At 41.2% G+C, this 18,252-nt stretch overlaps 1 long non-coding RNA gene across 1 annotated transcript; it reads left to right on the forward strand.

Annotated features, from left to right (window-relative positions):
* The first annotated feature begins 10,894 nt into the window (after positions 1-10,894).
* On the forward strand, positions 10,895-15,743 carry LOC138765075 (uncharacterized). The gene is made up of 2 exons (XR_011358459.1): positions 10,895-11,241; positions 15,593-15,743. It is a non-coding gene; the product is annotated as an uncharacterized lncRNA (long non-coding RNA).
* Positions 15,744-18,252: the final 2,509 nt, after the last annotated feature.

Here is an 18,252-nt window from a genome sequence, read left to right on the forward strand (position 1 = left end):
GCCAAAGTTACCATAGCTATTCCTGCTACATGTCTCATAGTCTTTTACATCATGTAACAAGCCCTTCAGACTATGCTGTCTGTGCTGACCTTCAAACATCATTTGCAGGGATCCATTTGATCTTTTTGCATCCCCTCCAATCCTCTCCCAATTTTACTGCCACTACAGCCAATTAATTACATGCTTGGCATGTAGGATAGAACCTAAATACCCATGAGAAACTCAGAAGGTCACAGTGTGAATGTACAAACTCCATGCAGACTCTGTCAACATTCACCATCAAAGCTGAGTCTCGAGAACTGCGAGGCACTAATCACAGTCAATTTGCCACTTTGTTGGTGAAATTATCAAAATTAGAGAAAGATTAAATGAATAATCTGTACAATGTAAGCCAGAACTGTAGGAAATGTTCAGCAGATCAGACAGTCTTAGCAGGGTGAGAGAAACTGAGTTAATATTGCTGATGGATACTCTATAGTTGATGAATAGCTGGCCCATTCTGATAACAGCAGTTACAGAATCCGGAAAGCTTCAGTTTTCAAGTTCACATCAGCTAGGGTTGAAGCCACTCAAGAAGCCACAAACTGACAGTTCAAAGTGGGAGTGGGGTGGAGAATGAAAATGACGGCTAACTTGAAGCTCTGGGTTGATCGCGAGAACTGAATACAGATGCTCTGGATTTAGGGTGGCATTAGCCTAGTGGATCATGTGTGCTGTTACAGCACCAGAGAAAGGGGTTCAAATCTGACGCTGTTTGTAAGGAGTTTGTATGTTCTCCCCATGTCTGTGTGGGATTTCCCTGGGTACCCTGGTTTCCTCCCACTGTTCAAAAACATTTTGGGGTTGGAGGTTGATTGGATTTCATTGGGAGGTACGGGCTTGTGGGCCGAAAGGGCCTGTTACTGTCTAAATTGAAATCTATATTTGGTTTCTCCAATGTAAAGACCACATTATGAAAACTATTATATTGGAAGAAGTGCAAGGGAATTGCTCTTTAACTTACTTCATTTCGCGAAGCTTCACAACATGAAAAATTGCACACTTTATCTATCCACATGGAAGCTAAAATAATCAAGGCAACCTAACCCTTTCTGTATTTCTTATCAGATGCTGGAATATGAAGCTAAACACGATGAGCTGAACAGTGTCAGTGGGGAAGAAAAAAAGAATCGTCAATATTTCAGGCTGGAGTCTTTTGTCAAGACAGGGAATGCAGAGAAGAGATGCCAATACACATGGGACAGTGTGGGTAGATCAGGACAGGGACACACGTGGGATTGATGAACTAGGAAGAGACACAATTTGATGGACAGAGGCATAATGTATTACTGGTCAGTCACACAATACAAACAATATGGACAATAGCAATAAAGACAGAAGCAATATTGACAAAGGGAGACTGAGTGAGAGCCAAGAAAAATGAAGTGGGGGTTCAGGTCAAGGAAGATGAGCCATATAGGGTGGAATGGAGGATTCGATGACAAAGGCTGCCAGTACTGGAATCTGAGAAGAAGAGGAGTATGGTAGTAAGTGGGATTAGAGGGAGTACTTGGATCAGTGTGGACTAGAAGGGCCAAATTGGCCTGTTCTCCGAGATGTAATTGTTATATGTTATATGGTGGCAATGTTCTTCTCTGCATTCTCAGTCTTGATAAAGGGCTCCAGCCCAAACAGTCAGCAATTCTTTTCCTTCCACTGATGCTGCTCAGCCTTGTACATTAGTTCCTCTAGCAAATCACATGTAGCTTTGCTCTCTGATCAACTTGCTTCCCGCCAATAAGATGGTGTTGAAATGTAAACAATTGAATGTGCCCCTCCATCTGCAGACCTTCCAAGTTGAACTCATATCAATGTGAAAGTGAACTACAGCAAAACACAACTTGTTGGAGGAACTCAGCAGGTCAAGCTGCATCAGTGGGAAAAAGAAATGTCAACATTTTGGGCTGGAACCCTTCAGCAAGATGGGTTCAAGATAGCTATCTGCAGTTTCCTGTGAGTCTGCCAGTAGACGCCTATGCTTTGTTTTCTATTTTACATTTTTATGACAATTCCTTACAATTTCTGTTGAAATTCTAATTATCCACGAAAAGATTCATGTTTCATTGCACCTATGAAATTTACAGAGCAATTTATTAAGATCTTGCAAACATCTACATCATTGCATGTTGTAATGGTGAATATATATCCCAGATCTAACTACATTTGCATCAGTCACTTGTTTAGGGATCAAATATGCATTTTAATTGTGCATTATTGCATTAATATTTAAACATGTTTTGAAAATGATAGCTGATTTTATATGGCTATTAACAAGAGCAGCCTGCAACAGCAAGATATTTAGATCTAATTATCCATGATGAAATGCATTATTTTAATTCATAGCAGAAATAAATACTTGATTCATCTCTTCATTCAGTGGACATCATATTTTCCATTTGACGATCAAAATATCATTCACAGTGTTCGTTCTTGGATGAATATATTTGTTTCAATCTAGCATCAGCCGACCGGTGCACAGCTGCTGAGATCTCCAGCTTCCTCTACTCCAGGCAGTGAAATGTCCATTATTGTGGAGTGTGCAATCTACTGGCCGGTGATAATAAACCTATAGATGATAGGGAAAGTGAAAAAGCTGTCAATACTGTGATGGCAACAATGCCTACTGGTTTGGGAGTATAAGATGATATGTATTGTATTTGTAATTTAATACCAAAGTCCACCCCCCACCCCCCACCCATGGGGAAAAGCACATTGCAGCATGTACTCTACTGTGTTCTCATTTTATTTGTTTGAGTGGATATTGAGCAAATATATTGAGCTATATTTGAGTGGATATTCCACAGAGAGGGACTTAAAAGCACATATGACATTAAGAAAATTGTGAAGTACTGTGGAATGCTGTGGTGGGTTGGATTTAGGTATTATTTGGAATCTGAGATTCGTTCATTTCTCTGAAGAATATTTATCAAGAATTGTCAGTTACAATCATAATTCTAATACACTTGTGTAACACTATCTATTCTTTTAATTTGCATCAATTTCAGACAACAATGTAAACCATAGCTCCAAAATAAAATCTATTTTGATGTCAGATCACGAATTTGGAGTAGAGGAAAATATTCAAGTTCCATTCCAGAATCCACATTATTCAAAGATAATACCAATTATGCTAACGGTTTGTCAATGGACCAATAAGAAAGGAAAGAGAAGCAATATTCGATAATAATTCATTCATGTTTTCTTTCCTTGGAAATTAAAAAGGCAAGCATAATCTTAGGTGAAATGAATTAGTAAATTTAAAAAGAAAAAAGAGATATATTATATCAGCCATTCTCAACATTTTCCAACTATGATCCCCCCCCCCCCCACCCCCCACAACCACCCACCAACACAAAGTTTATGTCCACTTCCATGTGAAGTTTTGGTTTCTTCCATACTTTTCTCCAACCCACTACATAAAAGAAACATTTAAAAATATTTTAGAATATTTGCATTACGCGAGGTGAAAACAAGCTTTTTACTTAAATATATTGTGGCCCCAAGGGGGCCATAGGGCCCCCATTGAGAATGGGTGCCTTAAATAATCAAGAGGATTAATCCCCCAGATCAGATTGAATGGAGGCGGAATGAAGATTTACAAGGAGGAGAACTGTGGTACAAAAATATACATCTTAGAAAGTAATAATTGGAATGGATCATTTTTCTCTTTAGAAAGAAAGTCAGAGGGATAACCAATCAGAAGTCTTGAAGATCATCAAACGTTTTGAAAGAGGAGAGTGCAAAATAAATGTTCCTACTTGGAGAGAGGAACGTGAATCCAGGCCTTCAAAGAAGACAGTCAATAAGAAATCGATTTGGGAAATAAAAGAAAACTTTTTGACCTAAAAAGTGGTGAGAATATGGAATTTGTGACCACAGGAATAATAAAGGTGTATGTAAGGGAAGGCCAGACTAATTTTTGTTATTTTCAAAAGACTAATTTCAAATAGATTCTGTGGCACAGTGCAGCATGGTTGGGGTAGTGGTCAGCGCAATGCCTTTACAGCACCAGTGAACAGGACCAGGGTTACATCTTGCTCTGTCTGTAAGGAGTTTGTATGCTCTCCCCGTGTCTGTGTCGGTTTTCCCCAGGGGGCTCCAATTTCCTCCCACTATTCAAAACGTTCTGTTGGGTGTAGGTTAATTAGGTATAAATTGGGCGTCATGGTCTCTGTGATAGTACAGATTCTATCACCAAAGTGTATATGTACATATGTACAGATGGTAGTGTAGGATTACTGTGATTGGCTGAGAGTGTAGCTACTGGCAGGTCTTAAAGGATTGCTTCTAAGCCAGACCAGGTCATTCTGGATTGGTTGACCTACTTGTGATATGCTCCAGTCTTTTAGTTAATAAAAGCCTTGGTTTGGATCAACAAGTCTTTGGTTCTTTCGACGCGCATTACCAGTCTCGTGAACCAAAATGGTCTGTTACCATGCTTATGTCTAAAATATAGTTTAACTCTTTGCACTATGGGCATTTTTAAACTTTCATAATATATACTCCAGACTGGGTCCATAGGTAAACTACAGCACAAACACCAGTACAGACCAGCTGGTGGTTGGGTATACAACCAGAAGACCAGGACACGAGTGTGTGTGTTTGTTGGTAGTCCCTGAAAACCGGGGCATGGAGTTCAAAGAGTTAAGATAGAAGAATTGCATCATTATGAGGGAAGATGTGAAGATGCTTGATTGGAGAATGTGCCAAAAGGCTTTTTTTCTATGCTTGAATCTTAAGTCTGCTGCAGAGAGTTGTGAAGAGAATTAAACTGCAAAATGCTTGGTTTACTTTTTCTATGCACAGGAAAAAAAACTACTGCCATCAAAATACATCAAGTCCTGTCCGTGCTCTACTTGGCACTTGAATATTTGTATGGCAAAGCACGTTGGATGTCAAAAGACACTGTAGATTTGTAATCTGAAGCATAAATCAAACTGCTGGGGGAACTCAATGCATCAGACTGCATCTGCAGCGGCAAAAGTGTCATGGTTTTGTGTTATAACTAGGAATATAGAAAGGAAATAGCCATTACAAAAAAGAGAAAGGAAAATGTGAGATGGGGTTGGTAGGTGATAGGTAGGACCTGGTAAGGAAGGGGGAATGATGAGCAGAAATGGAAGCAGGAGTTGGAAGACAACAGCTGGTAGATGATAGGTAGAGATTTATGGTAAGAGGAAAAAAGGGGCTAGCTAGGGAGGTAATAAATGGAGACAAAAGAGGTTGCAGGTACTAGAAACTGATATGTAAGGAAGGTGATAAGTGGAACCAAATAAGAAATGATGATGGGCAGATAGAACTAGTAGGGGGATGGGATAGGAGACCCAAAATAGGTTAAGTGTGGGTGTGGTAAACCATTGTTTGTATATTGAACTGTCTGGGCACATCCATTGGCTGACTAAACCTGTGGCTCCTCCCACAGACTCCTGAATAAAGAGACTGTTCCACAGCCCCCTCCCCAGTACAGGACAGTTGACCAGCATGGACGTGGCTCCATTCCTTTGAGAATAAATGCCTATCAGTTTTACATAACTTCCAATCTTTCAGAGTTATTGATAGTGCATCAATGGGGTAATAGTCAGAACCGGTGGGGAGGGGGGGGAGAGGAACAAAACTGGATAAGAACCAGGGAGGGAGGGGGAAGGTGCGTGAGAGAACATGGGTAAGTAAGAAGGAACATAGGGGGTGCAGTTCACCTGGTATCACTTTCGTGAAGACATTAATGTATATGAATATTGTGAATAATTGTTAAATCCTGCTTTGTTTCTATGCTGGTACACATCACGAGATTACCTGCACTTTACTGCATGACGGTTACGCCCACCTCTTCTGCACAACTAATAGTATCCAACAAGCTACTTTCACATGCGGTTTATTTTGTTTTCTCTGTTCAGATACTTCAAAAACATTTTGGTATTTCATATTGTCAACGGCATGAAGCAAGGCTGCGTTCTCGCACCAACCCTCTTTTCAATCTTCTTCAGCATGATGCTGAAACAAGCCATGAAAGACCTCAACAATGAAGACGCTGTTTACATCCGGTACCGCACGGATGGCAGTCTCTTCAATCTGAGGTGCATGCAAGCTCACACCAAGACACAAGAGCAACTTTTCCGTGAACTACTCTTTGCAGACGATGCTGCTTTAGTTGCCCATTCAGAAATGCAGCGCATGACGTCCTGTTTTGCGGAAACTGCCAAAATGTTAGGCCTGGAAGTCAGCCTGAAGAAAACTGAGGTCCTCCATCAGCCAGCTCCCAACCATGACTACCAGCCCCCCCACATCTCCATCGGGCACACAGAACTCAAAACGGTCAACCAGTTTACCTATCTCGGCTGCACCATTTCATCTGATGCAAGGATCGACAAAGAGATAGACAACAGACACGCCAAGGAAAATAGCGCCTTTGGAAGACTACTCAAAAGAGTCTGAAAAAACAATCACTTGAAGAAACACACAAAGATCAGCGTATACAGAGCCGCTGTCATACCCACGCTCCTGTTCGGCTCCGAATCATGGGTCCTCTACCGGCATCACCTACGGCTCCTAGAATGCTTCCATCAGCGCTGTCTCCGCTCAGCCTCAACATTCATTGGAATGACTTCATCACCAACATCGAAGTAATCGAGCTGGCAAAATCTGCAAGCATCGAATCCACGCTGCTGAAGACCCAACTGCGCTGGGTGGGTCACGTCTCCAGAATGGAGGACCATTGCCTTCCCAAGATCGTGGTATATGGCGAGCTCTCCACTGCCACCGAGACAGAGGTGCACCAAAGAAGAGGTACAAGGACTGCTTAAAGAAATCTCTTGGTGCCTGCCACATTGACCACCGCTAGTGGCTGATATCGCCTCCAACCGTGCATCTTGGCACCTCACAGTTCGGTGGGCAGCAACCTCCTTTGAAGAAGACCGCAGAGCCTACCTCACTGACAAAAGACAAAGGAGGAAAAACCCAACACCCGACCCCAACCAACCAATTTTCCCTTGCAACCGCTGCAACTGTGCCTGTCTGTCCTGCATCGGACTTGTCAGTCACCAACGAGCCTGCAGCAGACGTGGACATACCCCTCCATAAATCTTCATCTGCGAAGTCAAGCCAAAGAAGAAAGATACAGTTGGAAAAGTCTATATGTCATGATGTGCCAGATGCTAAGGGACTGTTTGGCAACTTCAAGTCACCTATGCAAATCAATTTGTACTGGATGTGGGAGATCAAGTCAAGGCTAAACAGGGAAGCTGTGAAAGGTGTGTAGTATTAATTTTGGTGAGTTAGGACATGCCAGCTAATGCAACCTGAGAGGAAGGGAAGGGCATAAATACTAATGGCTGTCAAGGTGTTGGTAGCAGCTTTTAAATGAATCCTGCGGGACCTACTGAGCACTTTTCAGATTTCAGATTTATTGTCAGACTATATACATGACATCACATACAACCCTGAGATTCTTTTTCCTGTGGGTCAGGCAGAATTATCACTTACTGGTGGTGTAAAAAAAAACTGCACACAATGTACAGATGTAAACAAATGACTGTGCAATACAAAGAGGAGAAAAGAAACAATAAACTACAAAAGTAAAGTTCCTTAAATGAGTTCCTGATTGAGTTTGTTGTTGAGGAGCCTGATGGTGGAGGCGTTGCAACTGTACCTGAACCTGGTGGTGCAAGTCTTATGGCTCCAATTTCTCTTTCCTGATGGTAGCAGCGAGAACAGAGTGTGTGCTGGGTGGTGTGGATTCTTGATGATTGCTGCTGCTCTCTGACAGCAATGTTCCTTGTTAATGTTCTCAATGGTGAGAAGGGTTTTGCCCGTGATGTCTTGGGCTGCATCCACAACCTTATGTACTGCTTTATACTCAGGGGTATTGGTGTCCCCATACCTGACTGTGTCTGCACACTTTATATCACACATCTGTAGAAAAATGGCCAGGGTTTCTGATGTATAACAAACCTGCGCAAACTCATGAGTATGTAGAGGCACTAATGTACTTGTTTCACGATGCGATTAGTGTGTTGGCTCCAGAAAAGTCCCTCCAAGATAGTGACTCCCAAGAACTTACTCCCCCTCTCCATCTCTGATCCACCATTGATCACTGAATCATACACCTCTTGCTTTTCCATCATTGGTTTTGGTGATATTGCATGCAAGGTTATTGTTAGTGCATCATTCAGTCAAGGTTTATTTTTCAATCATTTTTTTTATGGGTTTTTATAATAAATAGAGTACAATGAAGAAAAGGGAACAAAACTGAAAATAGAATATCACATTTGTGTGTGTATGTATATAAATAATATATATATATATCAAGATATAACTTCCCCCTTTCACTGCACTGCACTGGATGAAGACGGAAAAGACATATATATAAAAAATGTTCTCGACCATAGTATCATCAGCGAATTTGTAGATGGTATTTGTTGTCATACCGAGCCACACAGTATAAAGCGAGTAGAACAAGGGGCTAAGAACACAGCCCTAAGATGCTCCGGTACTGATGGATATTGTGGAGGAGATGTTCTTATCATTATTCACTGATTGTGGTCTGTAGATGAGAAAAATCAAGGATCCAAATACACATTGAGATGTTGAGTCCCAGATCTGGGAGTTTGTTGATCAGTTTTGAGGAGATGATGGTGTTAAATGCCAAACTGTAGTTGACAAAGAGCATCCTGATGTCTGTCACTTTGCTGTCCACATGCTCCAGTGTTTTATGTAGAGGCAGTGAGATGGCATCCACTATAGACTTGTTGCTATGAAAGGCAAATTGGAATGGATCCATGTTGCTGCTCAGACAGGAGTTGATATACTTCATCTTCAGCCTTTCAAAACACTTCACCACTGTTCTTACTGCAATGACAGCATCTACAGACTTTTGTGTGCTACTTTTTTGCAACTTTTAAACGTTTTGTTCCTTTCAGATTGAAGCCTGAACTATTCACATGGAACATAGAGCATAGAAATCTAGAGCACCGTGCAGTCTGATCTCACAGTTTGCCTCAATTGTTGCCACAGTTGTTGCAAAAAGACAAAGATGCACTGTTTGGTAACTAAATGTTACTATAGTTACAGGGGGTGGCCAACCTTTTAATTTTTAATTTCTAATTTGGACATACAGCATGGTAACAGGCCACTTCAGCCCATGATTACGTACTGGGATATAGGTTCATTGGGAAGCATGGACTCGTGCCACCCAATTGCCTGATCAAGAACTTCTTATAACTTTGGATACATATCGCCACATTGGGGCATCAAGGAATGGCGGTACAGCTACCATATAACTGCATTATAACAATGATTTGTAGAAACAATTTCAAAGTCAGTTCTCCTGCTGCCTTCATATCAACAAAGCCTAAAAAAAGAGATGCTCTGGAGTTCAGGACAGCTAGAAAGTAGTCGTAGAAGGCTGAAGAATGGTTATAGCTCTCCCTCGAGTTTGTGCATTAGACAGTGATCAAGGATTCAGCTGAGGATCTGATTGATTATACCAAGGCTTTCACAGACATTATCAAAACAGCTGTGGATGAGATTATCCCCCACCAAATTATTCAGGGATTTCCCAATCAGAAGATGAACATTGAAATCTGGAACCTGCTGAGAGCCAGATCACAGCCACTTAAGTCTGGAGATCCAGATCGCTGCAGAAGGTGCAGGTATGACCCATGGAAAGCCACCTCTCAGGCGAGGTGGAGTTTCCAGATTAAAATGGAAACAACAAAGAGTACCCTACAGCTGTGGCAGGGCGTAAATTGCATAACCTGCTACGAAACAAAACCCTGTGCAATAGGAGATGTCAAAGGTTCACTCCCAGATGAACTCAATGTCTGATTCTACCATAAAAACAAAGGTAATCCATTATTGCGCACATCCAGGTCCCCTGATGATCCTCTATAATGATATACTATGATATATCCAAGGAGGACGTGTGGGCTGCTTTCAGAAGAGTGAATCCATGGAAAGAATCTGCTTTGGACAGAGTACCTGGTCAAGAACTAAAAATCTGTGCTGACAAAAATCTGCCAATATATTCATGGATATCTTCAACATCACACTCTGGTAGGGTCAACCAAACTGCTGGCCAAGTAGAGTGTGGTAACCAGCCTAAATTACTTTCAATCACTTTAACAGTGATGAAGTGTTTTGAAAGACTACTGTTGAAGCATATCAGCTTCTGTCAGAGCGGCAACATGGACCTGTTGAAAGCTGCCTCTCCCAGCAATGTCTATAGCAGATGCCATCTCACTGGCTCTACACAAAGCCCTGGAACACCAGGACAGCAAAGATGCACTTAATTGACTACAGTTCGACATTTAACACCATCATCACCTCAAAACTGATCAGCAAACTCCGAAACAACATATTGTGCAATTAGATCCTTGATTTCCTCGCCTCCAGTCCATAATCAGTGAGTACTGATAAAAACATCTCCTCTACAATCTCCATCAGTACTGGAGTACCACAGGGCTGTGACCTTGGCCCACTACTCTAGTTACTATACATGATTGTGTGGCCTGATATGACAATATAAACATCAATAAGTTTGCTGACAATACCATGGTAGTTGATTTTATAAAAGAGGTAGTGAATCAGCATACAGGAGGGGGAGATTAAAAACTTAGCTGAATGTGGACCAAGAACAACCCCGCGCTCAATGTCACCAAACCCAAGGATCTGACTGTGACTTAAGGAAGGGAAAACCAGAGGGGTACAATCTAGTGATTATTGGTAGATTAGAGGTGGAGAGATTGAGCAAATTTATGATCTTTCCTGGACTCAACACCTTAATAGCATCACAAAGAAAGCACATCAGCAACTCAGTGTCATCAAATTTGCAGATGACACAACAGTAGTTGGCCTCATCAGTAGCAATGATGAGTCGCACTGTAGCAAAGGGATGCAAAACCTCATGTAATGCTGCAAGAGTAACAACCTGAGTCTCAACATAAAGACAAAGGAGATGACCGTGGATTTCAGGAGGACATGGAATGACCACCCTCAACTACACATCAACAACTCTGCAGTTGAGAAGTTGAAAGAGTGGAGAGCACGGTTCATGTTCACTTAACAAGTGACCTGTTGTGGACACCTAACATCTCCTCACTTGCACTTCCTGAAAAGACTGAGGCAGGCAAGGTTACCAGCCACCATTATGTTGACATTCTACAGGGGCTCCATTGAGAGCATCCTGGCCGGCTCTCCCCATGGGCAGTGAGTATGCTAAATGACGAAAGGAACTGCTCACACTAACCACCTGAGACTCTCATATGTAAAAAAGTATTATTTATTTATTTTGTTTGTAGGGATGAAATACATATACTGCATAGGATTTTCTTTGTCTGTACGTGTGTTATGTCTGGTTGCGTATCTGCATGTTTTTGTACCCAGGACCAGAGAACACTGTTTCATTGGGTTGTTCTTGAACAATCAGATGATAATAGATATGACAACTTATTTCCTCAGGAATTTGCGGAGGTTTGTTACAACATCAGAAACCCTGGAGATGTGCAATGGAAAGTTGTGCTGACTGGCTGCAACACAGTCTAAATCAGAATTTATTGTCAGAAACAAGTCATGAAATTCGGAATTATGCGACAGCATCATAGCGAAAATGTTAATATTATTACCATCTCACAACAATATAATAAAAAGTAAAAATAATAATTTATTGATTATTCAGGAATCTGATGGCAGCAGATAAGAAACCGTCCTTGAGCCATTGAGTTCTCAGCTTCAGGCTCCTGTATCTTTTCCCCATTGGTAGCAGAGTGAAGAGGGTGTGGCCTGGGTGATGGGGGTCTTTGAGAATAGAGGCTGCTTTTTTAAGACACCGCCTCATGTCGATGTCCTCGATGGAGTGGTCTGGTGCCTATGATGTCGTAGGGTGAGTAACAACCCTCTGGAGTTTATTCTTGCCCTGAGAGTTGGCGCCTCCATATTAGGCAGTGATGTAATCAGCCAGAATACTCTCCACAGTACACCTGTAGAAATTTACGAGAGACTTTGGTGAGATACCGAATCTCCTCAGGCACCTCACAAAGTATAGTCTCTGGTGAGCCTTCTTTGTCATTGCATCAATGTGGAGGCTCCAGGACAGATCCTTGGGGATGTTAACACTCAGGAATTTAAAGTTCTTGACCCTCTCCTGTACTGAGCCCTTGATGGGAACTGGGTCGTGTTCCTCCCAACGTCCTCCTGAGGTCCACAGTGATCTTCTTGGTTTTGCTGACATTGTCGTTACATTATTCAACGAGCTGATCTATCTCCCTCCTGTACAATTCCTCAGTGCTGTTTGTAATTCTGCCGATAACTGTGGCGTCATCAGCAAAATTGTAGATGTCATTGGAATTGTGCCTGGCCACACAGTCATGTGTGTATAACGAGTAGAGCAGTTGGTTAAGCAAACATCCTTAGGGCGTGCCTGTGTTGATAATCAGTGAGCAGGAGACGTTGTTTCCAATTCGTACCTACTTAGGTCTTCTGATGAGAAAGTCAAGATACAGTTGCCGAGGGGGTACAGAGGCCTAGAGTTTGTAGCTTTTTGACCAGTACTGAGGGAATAATGGTAATGAAGGCAGAGCTGTAGTCAATGAAGTGCAGCCGAATGTATGAATTGCTGTTTTCCAGGTGATCCAGAACTGAGTGAAGATCCAGCGATGTTGTATCTGCTGTCGAGCGCTTGTAACGATGAGCGAATTGCTGTAGGTCCAGATCTTTGCTTAGGTACGTTAATTGTGGCCATGACCAGCCTCTCAAAGCATTTTATCACAGTCAAAGTTAGTGCTACTGGCCAGTAAGGTCTGGTATGGGGACACCAATATCCCTGAGCAGAAAGCCCCACAAAAGGGCGTGGATAGCTCTGGTCACCATAGGCAAAACCCTTCCATCATTGAGAAAATTTACTGCATTGAGAGAGCAGCAGCAATCATCTAGCATACACATCACCCCATTCTCATTACTACCATCAAGAAAGAGATATAGGTGACACAAGACTTGTATCACCAGGTTCAGGGCCAGCTGCTACCTCTCCACCATCAGATTCCTTAACAACCAACTCATTTAAGGACTCTTACTTTTGCAGTTTTTTAATTTTTTTATCTCTGTATTGCCCGGTCAGTTTGTTTACATTGCTTTATTTGTTTGCATGTGCATGCTAAGTATAGATTTTTTTTGAACTACCAAATTCTGCTTTGCCTGCAGGAGGAAGAGCCTGAGGGATGTATGTGATGTCATGTATGTACACTAAAAATTAATCACAACTGTAATAAATTACAGTTCAGTTAATTAAATAATTTGGAATTAGTGGAACTAGTGGAGTTCTGTTCTGGGACCCTTGCACTTTGTGATCTTTATAAATGGCCTATATGAAGAAATGGAAGGATGGGACAGTACATTTTCAGAAGATACAAAGGTTGGAGGAGTTGTGGATGGTGCAGAGGTTATTGTAGGTTACAAAAGGATATAGAAAGGATGCAGAGTTGGATGGAAAATTGACAGATGGAATTTAATCAAGACAAGTATGAGGTGATGCATTTTGGAAGAAGAAACCAGAATGCTGAGTATAAGGTTAATGGTCAGTTTCTTAGAAATGTGGATGAACAAAGGGACCCTGGGTTCAAATCTATATATACCTCAAGGTCGCCACACAGGTTGTTAGGATGGTTAAGAAAGCCAATGGGATGTTGGGCTTCATTAATAGGGGGATTGAGTTCAGGAGTTGAGAGGTCACGTTGCCACTCTACATATCTCTGGTGCGACTACACTTGGTGTGTTTAGTTCTGGTCTTCTTATTATAGGAAAGATGTGGAAGCCATAGAGAGTGTGCAGAGGAAATTTACCAGCATGTTGCCTGGATTGGAAAATAAGTCTTATGAGGCAACGTTAGCAGGACTTGGATTTTTCTCTCTGGAGGGTAGAAGGATGAGAAGAGTCTTAATAGATGTGTACAAGATTAAGAGAGGCATAGACAGGGTGGACAACTAGCACCTTTTTCCCAGGGTAGGAATAGCAAACACCAGAGTACATATGTACAAAGTGAAAGGAGCATAGTTTAGGGGAGACATCAAGGGTGTTATTTACACATAGAGTTCTGTGTGCCTGGAATGCCTTGCTGGGGATGGTGATGGATGCTGAAACAATAGAACATTTAAGAGACTCTTAGGCAGGCACATGGATGGAAGAAAAACAGAGGGTTATGGGGTAGGGAGGGTTTAATACTTATTTAAGGAATAAATGGGTCGGCAGTACATTGAGGGCCGAAGGGTGTCTATACTGTGCTGTCGTGTTCTGTGTTCAAAATTTAAAAATGCTCGTCACAGTAAAGGTAACTATGAAGTGTGTATAAAAAAAATCCCAACCAGTTTCTTACCATCCTTGAGGAAAAGAAATCTGCTGCCCATCATCAGGCCTTGGCCTTGCGAGCATAGAACATATAACAGTGCAATTCAGCCCACATGTCTGACCTGATCATGATGCCAATTTAAACTGCACATCTGCCTGCACATGGTCCATACAACACCATTCCTTATATGTTCACATCTGTCTAAGTGCCTCTCACGTGACTCCACATCCACCAATATTAATAGTTCTTCAATTCGGACCAGCAGAGTAATCCATTCATATCCAAAAAGAGAAAGAAATTAAATGCTAGCCTTTCTAACTCCCTTAAAATACTTAAATGAAAAAGACTATTCCTTTTTTCTTATACTGTCAAACAATTTCTTGAAATTCTGTTGCACTTGGCTTTCATCTCAAGCAGGGTTCTCAAACCAAAGTCTTTATTGAATGTCATTTTAAAGGCCTTACTACATTCCTTTAATCCATCAATCACTGCTCATGTACAAATTGGAATTTAGCTCAAGAGTAAAGAAAATGTTAACTTAAAAATCTACTTAATTCAGATACTTACCCTGACTGAGCTGTCAGTGGGAGATGTAGGTTGGGCACATCTACTGTTCTATGGAGATGGTGTTGTACTGTTATCTTCTTAGACTGAGTGGGGCTAGTGTCTAATGGCTAGAACAGCTCCAAGGAGTGCAGATACTGTGGAGCATGAAGAGCTACCGTGGTGCTGTGAAGCATTCCAATAATTCAGGGAGGTGGGAACTGTGCCATGGAGTTTTTGGTCACCACTGAGGAAGTTGGGCGCAGTGCCCACAAATCTCTTACATTGCTGTGGAAGGTTGAGGTATGGCACTTTATTGTGAAGAGCAGTAATTGTCTTGCAATTATTTCACATGCATCAAGGCTGACAAACACAAAAGCTGGAAGCAAATATGCCTGCCTGTTCTTCTGCAACAGTTGATTTTTGTGGGGGAGGAGATAATGCACATATTTCCCACTTTCACACTTGTGCACACAAAATGTCAGAAATAAGCAGATTCTAGAAATAATACAGATCAGCGCTCTAATGCTGTCAGGAACAGATGTAGCCTTTTTTTTTAACTTGACAGTAATGACTATAATTTACCTCGCAAGCAATTCTTACTTCTGAAGCAAGTACTTCAATTTGAGAATTCAGCAAGAAATCTTCTATCATGTATATATGTCCTTCTAATTGCAGGATTGAAAATCTCAATTTGGTTCTGTTATCCAGCAATTTTGGGAGTAAAGGGAAACCCAGTTACAGTTTCCCAAGGAAAAGTCAGCTGCAGATGAGAATCTCAAGCCATGAACCTGCTCAATAAAAGAATAGCGACCAAGCACATTGATAATTGAGTCCCTTGTGTTTTGCACTTCTTGTAAAAACATGAACAAGCTTGCCATAAGGGAATTTCTTTCAAACTAGTGCAGATAAAAGGTAACAGAATATAAAATTGTATTTTACGATCAATAAAAGATAACAATCTGTGGGCCTAATTCGCATACCAATACAAGAGTGAAGCAACCACAGTTGATACTTTTGGTTCATTTAATTAAAATATATTTAATCATATATTTGTTAATGAAAGGAATCCCACACAGTATAGAAATTATAGAAATTTAAATGAACGAAACTATCCTTTACTGGACTGAAGCCTACTTACCACATTAGAAACAAATATTTGCAGCTGTTATTTAAAAGTTTATTTTCCTATATGATTTCTGGAAACAATCATAAAATGTCATGTTACTGCATTTACTTAATTCCTGATTGAACTACTCTCAGTTTATCTTCTTATAGTATCAGCATCAATTGCAATGCAAATTGGCCTACTTCATGAGAGAAGAAATCAATGGGTAAAAATAAATTTGCAGTTGTGTGGTGACCTCACAATGAGCTAAACAAGGGCATTGAGAGTAATGTCATCAAACAAAGATGTAATGTTTTCACTTAATCTTCTGCCTGTTATCTTGAACAATGTGTGTCAAATGCTTTCCACAAAGTTAGCATGTCTTAAAATAATGAAAAGAAATATGATTTATTGTCAAGTTGTCTTTATCACCAAGTATAATTTCTATGATATATTTACGAAGTGGCATTTGAGATAAAAGGAGGTACAGAAACCAATGGGTACCCAATTGCAATCACTCATGTTACAGGATCATTCTAGATGCAATTATCAACCACAGTGCTTAAAATGCAGTCCCAATATTTTTTTGACATACAGCACGGTAATAGGCCATTTCAGCTCACAAGCTCGTTCTGCTCAATTAGTCTAAAAACCCCAGTGTGTTTCGAATGGTGGGAGGAAACCAGATCCCAGAAGGAAAACCAAGGCAGACATGGGGAGAAAATACAAACTCCTTATAGACAGTATGGGATTCGAACCCTCGGCCCGGTTGCAGTAATAGCATTGCTCTAACTGCTATGCTAACCATGCCGCCCCTATATGAATGGCTCAGTGAGGGGGATCAGAGTGATTATTTGGGAATCAGAGAAGGAGATGGTAAGCAAATTTAAGTCTTCTGGCTTCACTATCTTGGAGGATCTTTCCTGGACCCAACACACTAATGGTATCGTGAAGAAAGCACGTCAGCACCTCTACTTCCTCAGGAGTTTGCAGACACCAGAAACTGTGGCAAATTTCAATAGATGTATGGTGGAAAGTGGGCTGTCTGGCTGCATCATAGTCTGGTATGGGGACATTAATACTCCTGAGCATAAAACCCTGCAAAAGGTAGTGGACACATCCCAGGCAAAATCCTCCCCACCGTCAAAGAGGGAACACTGCTGTTAGAGAGCAGCAACAATCATCAAGGATCCACACCACCCAGCACATGCTCCATGCTCACTGTTACCATCAGGAAAGAGGTATAGGTGCTACAAGTCTCATACCACCAGGTTCAGGAACAGCTACTACTCCTCCAACAATGAACTCAATCAGGGACTCATTTAAGGACATTTACTTTTGCAATTTATTGACCTTTTTAATGCTCTGCATTGCTCAGTCAGTTTGGATACATCATTATTGGTTTACACATGTACATTGCGTACATTTTTTTTGAACCACCAATAAGTCAGTAGTAGGTAAATTATTGGAGGGTAATCTGAGAGATCAGTTATATGTATTTGAACAACTAAGGGGTGATTGAGGATAGACAGCATGGCTTTGTGTGTGGTAGATCATGTTTAATAAATCTTAGAGTTTTTTGAAGGAGATTACCAAAAAAGTTGATGAAGGAAAGGCTGTTAATGTTGTCTACATGGACTTTAACAAGGTCCCACATGGGAGGTTAGTTCAAAAGGTTCAGACACTTGGTGCCCATGGAGAGATTGTAAACTGGATTTGAAATTGACTGAATGGGAGAAGACAGAGAGTGGTAGTGGATGATTTTTTCTCGGACTGGAGGCCTGTGATTAGTGGTGTGCCTCAGGGATCAGTGCTGAGATCATTTTTGTTTGTTGTCTGTATCAATGATCTTGAGGACAATGTGGGAAATTTGATCAGCAAGTTTGCTGATGACACTAAGATTGGAGGCGTTGTGGACAGTCAGGAAGGCTTTCAAAGCTTGTAGAAGGATCTGGACCAACTGGAAAAATGGACCAGAAAGTGGGAGATGGAATTTAATGCAGAAAAATATGAGGTGTTGCATTTTGGAAGGACAAACCAAGGTAGAACATACATAGTAAATGGTAGGGCAGTAAGAAGTGCAGAGCAACAAAGGGATCTGGGAATACAGATACATAAATCCCTGAGAAAGGCATCACTGGTAGACAGGGTTGTAAAGAAAGCTTTTAGCATCTTGATCTTCATAAATCAAAGTATTGAGTACAAGAGTTGGGATGTTATGGTGAGGTTA

Source organism: Narcine bancroftii, chromosome 5, assembly GCF_036971445.1.
Source record: "Narcine bancroftii isolate sNarBan1 chromosome 5, sNarBan1.hap1, whole genome shotgun sequence".
In the NCBI taxonomy this organism is placed as follows: domain Eukaryota; kingdom Metazoa; phylum Chordata; class Chondrichthyes; order Torpediniformes; family Narcinidae; genus Narcine; species Narcine bancroftii.